Source organism: Diadema setosum, chromosome 21 (assembly GCF_964275005.1).
Source record: "Diadema setosum chromosome 21, eeDiaSeto1, whole genome shotgun sequence".
Taxonomy (NCBI): Eukaryota; Metazoa; Echinodermata; class Echinoidea; order Diadematoida; family Diadematidae; genus Diadema; species Diadema setosum.
Window position 1 is genome coordinate 3,431,663 of NC_092705.1, and position 6,562 is coordinate 3,438,224.

A 6,562-nucleotide genomic window follows, 5' to 3' on the forward strand; every position below is an offset into this window, starting at 1 on the left:
TACATGGGACCAGTTTGTATGTTTGTTTGTTTGTTTTTTTTTTCATTCTTGAATAACAATCATTCTGGGTGCAGTGGTTTTTCAAAAGTTTATCGACCCACCTGACAGGTATGTACAATGATGATACGATTTCATTATTACCATAAATGCGAAATTAAAACAGATTTTCCCTCTTTTTTGCCATTTGGATTTTTTACAATGTTTCCCGAGAACCATGCACAGTCTCTAAGGCCAAACAAGTTAAGAGAACATTTTCTGTCTGAAATGATTAAAGCTATTCATTTGTCAATGTCTTTTCCATGTGGTGACTGCTAGCAACATAATGGTTTTCCTTGCATGTTTGTATGTGTGTCTGTCTGTTTTTTTTTTCCAAATGAGGGCTACCACGGTAGTTTTTTCATGCATGTTTGTATGTCATTCTGTCTGTTTTTTCTGTATTAAGGCTACCACCATATTTTGCTACAGACAGAGAGCATTGTTTGACTGGTCATAACTATGCATGCCCTGTAATCTGTGGAGAGAAAATTTTGGGGTAATATTTTTGCTCCTTATAATGCTTAACCACCTTGTCTTTTTAAAGAAATATGCCTTTCTCATTTTTTTCTTGTGTTTTATCATAAATGAGTGTAAATTGCCAGTGATCATCCCGGTTTTCCTGCCGGCAAAATTGTTATGATTGTTGGCAAGACACGATGCAAGGACATAATGTCCACGCGTGCTGTATGGCAGGAGATGTAGCAATGAAAACTGAGGTCTGTGGACTCTGATATGTTTTTAAGGTACTTAATATGCTTTTAACATCATGCACACATATTATGAAGCAATATAATTTGTAGAATTTGCTGATTATTGTTGTGGATTTTTTTTTTTTGGAAGAAGAAGAAGTTGCTTCTTTTCTGTTCAGCTGTCAGGGATTGTGATACATGTAATCCTAAGACTATATTATTCATTGTTGTGTTGCCACATCTTTTTTTTTAAATGATTTTATAGTATTTACCAGTGTACATTTACAAATGCAACCTGTACTTTTCTATGTGATGACAAGACTGTTTTTACTTCAACACAGTGGTCTTTTCAGTTGCTGTAGCCTTTTATTTTCTTTTGGTAAACGAGGAAGGAGAATGTGCTTCCCTTCCGACTCCTAATCCATTTGTGTAATAAGCCATGTCGGGACAGCAAAAGGCACATCCTGAGCATAATTAATGTTTTTGGAAATTTGGAAACTTTTTAAACCACACATTGCAGGGTTTGTCTGCTGTGTATTTTTATGTACCAAAGGCAATTTCTTAGCAGAGGCATTTCTTTCCAAATTTTTTTTCCACTTTTTATTGATTTATTTTCTTTTTAATGTAATGTGTGTGAGAAGTACATGTATACTTGTGGCAGAAAGTGTCCTCTGGTTTCCGATGTTTTATTGAATTTATTTTGCTGCAATTCAGACATGTCTTCAACTTTAGAATTTCCTTGTGATTTTTTTCTTCTCCCCTCTTATCATGCCTGTAATTTTTATGTATGTATGTTTTTTTTAAGATATGTATATTGTAAGTAGTCCAGAAAATAATGATTGTTATGATGCATGACTTGGATTTTCATGATGAACTGTGGGTACAGCTCATGTTTTTAGTTTCAGAATTCTGTCTTCATTGCAGGTTTTTGTGCACTTTGCAATGAAATGATATTACTTGTAAATGAGTTCTTACCAGATAGTGAGAAGTGTTTGTAGAAACAGAAGGAAAAAACATCTTGTGAGCCAAATGAAAGATTACACAGCCACTCTCCAAATACAACTCTTTGTCGAATTTTTTACATCTCCTCCAAGAAAGGGGAAAAAATGCTGCTTCTGTTTTTTTCGTGAGTGTATGTAATGTAACCAAATTTCCACTTCTTGACGAAAAAGTAAATACTCGTCATGGATACAGAAATGTGGCACATTAAGTCAAGACACATTGCGAGTAAGATTTCTTGGAGTGTCAGTACAACTCCAGGCAATGTGTAATTAATGTGCATGATCTCGCAATGACACTCGCCCATTTTTTGTTTTGTTTTTTGTTCTTGAGAAATATGAAATAGTGGCTGAACTGGCATTACCGAAAGTACATATTAGTGTATTGTTGTAGTTGTGTTTGTTCATTTTCCCGTGGCCCAAAGGCAAGCACTCGCCTAAATATGTGACATTATAGCGGTAGATTGGAATCAACTTGTCATAACATATTATGGCATGCTTTATCTCTGCTTTCATGCTTTTTGTGTTTGTTATTGTCTCGTGTTGTGTTAATATTAGCTTGAATGTGGAAACTCGCATTTAAATGTAAGGGGGGGGGGGTTCTGGCTTATTGCAGTGTACATTTATATTTCCCCTTTGAATGAAATTGACCTGAGATGTGGTGCTAGAATCTTTATGGTCACATGTCGATGATGATGATGAAGATGTTACCATGGAGATTGGTCTTGTTTCCAGCCTCCTGATGTAAAATGTCATTGCAAACATTTCTCTATTTCTGTATTCTTGTCTAGATTGTTGTTTTCTCCACAGGCAGTAATGGCTGATAGCAGGAAATGCTTACAGATGTGTGAATAAGGTCAATTCAAAGCAAAAGGGGTACAGCCTAGTTCTACTCTTCTTCTTTTTTCTTTTTTTAAACAAAAGTAGATAAAATCTGTGACAAAGAAAAAGGGGAGTTTCAACAATCTATGCAAGAAGCTATAGTGGTATTTTATCTGCCTGAAGGTTATGCATTGTCAGCAAGTAATGTAAGTTTGCATACAATGTAGGTCTGTTTGTATACACCATGTCCTCTTAATGTTTCTGTCATTGCTGAAAATGCCATATTTGTTACCGTTTCTGCTTTTATGAGAACTGCATTTTTGTTTGTTGTGTTTTCTTTTTTTTTAAGAGTTGATGATGATGATGTCGTGGAAAGAGCAGAGATGGAGCAAAAGAAAAAAAAAATAGTTGACCTGAAATGTTACAAACACTGTACATGCCTTATCTAGATTGTATAAAATATGTATGTAAACTCACATGGACAGAATGCACCCATTTATGTCTGCACAATGCCAGTTGTCCTGGTTATCCTTCAATGTGTTGATAATACTATAAAAGAAGTGTTTTGTATGCCAAATATGAGGGCACAGAAACTCTTGCAGGGGTTGTAGACAGCAGCCTTCTCTGGCTCGTGAATACAGAGAGGGTATGTTGTAACTTGTAAGCAAAGCACATTATTTTCATCAAACGGGTTTGTAGGAGCTTCTCAAGAGTAGAGAGCCTGGCATGTAGTGCGTCCTGATCGTTACAGACTAACAGAATACCATGACTCTTGGTACATACAATAGCATGTCTACATTAATTGACAGAGTAGATGTAAAAGATCACATCATTTTGTGCTGTTCATGTAACTTTACAATTACAGTGCACTCCCGTTACAACGAACACGGTTATAACGAAATTTCGTTATAACGAAGTAAATCTTCTGGTCCCAAAATTATCACCACTAAAGTCTATGGTACAAAATTCGCTTATAACGAACACGGTTATAGCGAAATTTCCGTTATAACGAAGTCTTTTCCGAGCGCCACAGACAAAGAAAAACAAAAGAAATGTGCTCCGTTATAACGAAATGCGAATTGCTTTCAAAAATACGTAGCGGAACAAGCATTTAGCGTCTCTGCATGAGCGAACGCTTCACACGACTGTGTGTTCGGTCCTTGTGTCACGCACAGTTTCTGAGGGGAACTTGCGTTTATTATTGTAATACAGTTGTCCCATCACATTTCACATAGCTTTCCAGTGTATGATGAGTATTCAGCAAACAGAATATGATATATGTACGTGGTTTATCAATTATTCCTTGTTTTCGTTATGTATTGTATTTGTTCGGTTATAACGAAATTTCGTTATAACGAAAGAAAACTGCCGGTCCCGAGCATTTCGTTATAACGGGAGTGCACTGTAATAGGTAGGTAACGATTCCTTTTGGAATATGTCCTGAGTAATATACAAACTATAACAAGAGTCTTATTCAGAACTCTCGTACCATATTTTGCATTGGTTTTACGTTTATACCTCCTTTTTTTCTTTTTTACTTGTATTACTTTAAGAATATTATACAGTGAGGAAGAAGTGAATCGTGAGGAAGATTCAGTTGTAATGAATTTCATTTGGAACTTGTTAATTCTGTAATGCAACCTGGAATCTTGATGATGCTGTTTTGATGAAGTATTCTGCTGCAGCACTGTTTTTGGCTGCAGTAAATGTGATCATTGAGTCTTCAATGTCTTCAAGCGCATTGCATGTTTTATACACCTTTAACCCTGGCGCTTAAATATCCTTCCATTTTTAGAGGTATTGAAATGAGATTTGCTGAATGTGTTAAACGATTATGACTCTAGTTTGACATTCCGACACTCAGCACAAAGTCGAGCTAATTAATCCATGTCGGTGTCTGTAGACCTTGCAGTAAACAACCAGAGTCTAAGGCAACAAGATGTGTTTGTGACCTGTGCAAGAGGGGGATGCAAAATCGAAATGAGAAAAAAAAAGAGAGAAAAGAATATCAACTCGACAGACTCGGTATGCATCTCCAATTTGGGTATTTTCACTGCACATTGTCAGTTAAGTAGCGAAAGCTCTTTATGCTTTCTCAGCTGTTTGTAGTGTTAATGCCCTTTTGTCGCTCAATGAAATATTGAATTGAATTTAATATGAATTCACAAGTTATATTTTCATTGGTTGTTCAAATCCGACCAAGCTGCAGGGAAGTGATCAAATGTGGGATTTAAGAGGTTAAGCACAACTATAGCGGTGACCAAATAGCCATCTGCTATTATTGCTCGAGTCCGATGTCGTTAACTCATTAGTGTCCAAATGTGGTATGATGCCAGTGGCACTGAAACTCACAAATGTTGTAACTTGCATTACACTTAAAGTCAAATATATCTCCTGGTTATTTGTAATAAAAAAAAAAGAAAATGAGAATCATATTGAACATGAAAATTTGCCTTTCTTATGTGCTTTCTTTCATTCTTTTTGTCCAATTCTGTCAGTTGTTGCCCACCCATCTTGGACGAGACTCATACCATTATTACAGTGTATAAGTTGTTTGCCCTGAGCAGTGCGATCTCGATGTATTGCAAGGCTGACATCCTTATACTGTATGTTAGAAATGGGCAGATAGTGGGATGCCCCTTGACTGTATTTCTACTTCACACCTCAGACAGACACTCAACCTTGTTATTCGTGCTGCCACCTTGTTCAGTGTGAACTTGTCGTAGGTGCCAGGGGGCACGGAAAAGAAGAACATTTGGGTTGCCAGTCGGTTGGATTTTCGTGTGGGGGGGGGGGGGACGGACATTCTTCAGGATGTAGGCAAGATCACTGGGATACAAATTTACTAAAAAATAGAATCAACTGGGATACAAATTTACTAGAAAATAGAATCAAATAAAGTATGCAACCCTTCTGAGAAGAAATCAACAAGTTGTCGTGAAAATCGAATTGGGATGTTGGCCAATTTTCCTTTCCTTTGTCGGCTTTGCCGACTCTTGTAGTGAGAACTGTAAGAGTGCAGTTGACCAGATATGCGGATTTCTCTGTATAATAGTGCCAAAAATACTTTGTAAGCTGTTATTTTCACGTACAGGCATTTTCGCCAATGTCGTGGACATTTTCGCAAGATATTTTTTTTTTCGCGAATTAACACGAGGCTGTCGCAAGTGCACTATTAAGTGCAAATGCATGAATAACTTAATGGGAAGGTTGCATCTCAATGTTGAGGATTTTATGTTTGAAAAAAAAGAAGGAAATATAGGAAAGATTTTTGTACAGTTCAGCTGGGGACTCATGAGAGGGTGATATAATCACCTCATCCAACTTGTGTTTGTGACTTCTATCTCTTGCAACAAGTGTTTGCGACTTCTATCTCTAATTTTTGTAAAAGCACAGAAATTTTTTAATTCCCCAACTTTTTTTTACTTGACGTTCATTTTTTGATGAACCCTCTTCCACTCGGTTTGTCTGATCCTGCTCAATTAGAATTAAAGCTCACATTAAGAGAGAGCAGAATTGCAGTCTAAGCCTTTAATGTGTAAGTGGTGCTGTTGCACAAATCCCGATGTGAAAGATATGGCCATTACAATACCCCGCCTTGATTGATCATATTGCCTTGCCGTGTTTGTCTCTTTTTCTTTCTCTTTCAGTCAGTTTGAAGAAAGGATTTACTTGCTGCTTCCAACCTTTATTATTCAAGCATTTGACTGAATCTGATTCTCAAGGAAGTTCACAGTCTGGGATTTATTCAAAGGAGTAGAAAATTGATTTATTTCAGCTCGTCATGCACAGTGTTGATGATAGTCGGATTTTGTGGATATAATCCTTACGACACAGCGACTTTGAATATGCCACCGACACCTTCTGCAACGAACTCAGTAATGGTGTTCACAGAGTTAAATTTGTCCCTTGTTAAAATTGCCTGCATCTTGCCAGCGAGTCTTGCGGAGTTCAAGAAAGTTGTCCTCCTTTCTGATAGCATTTCCACCATTTCTGGGATGGTTTGCTTTTGTAACC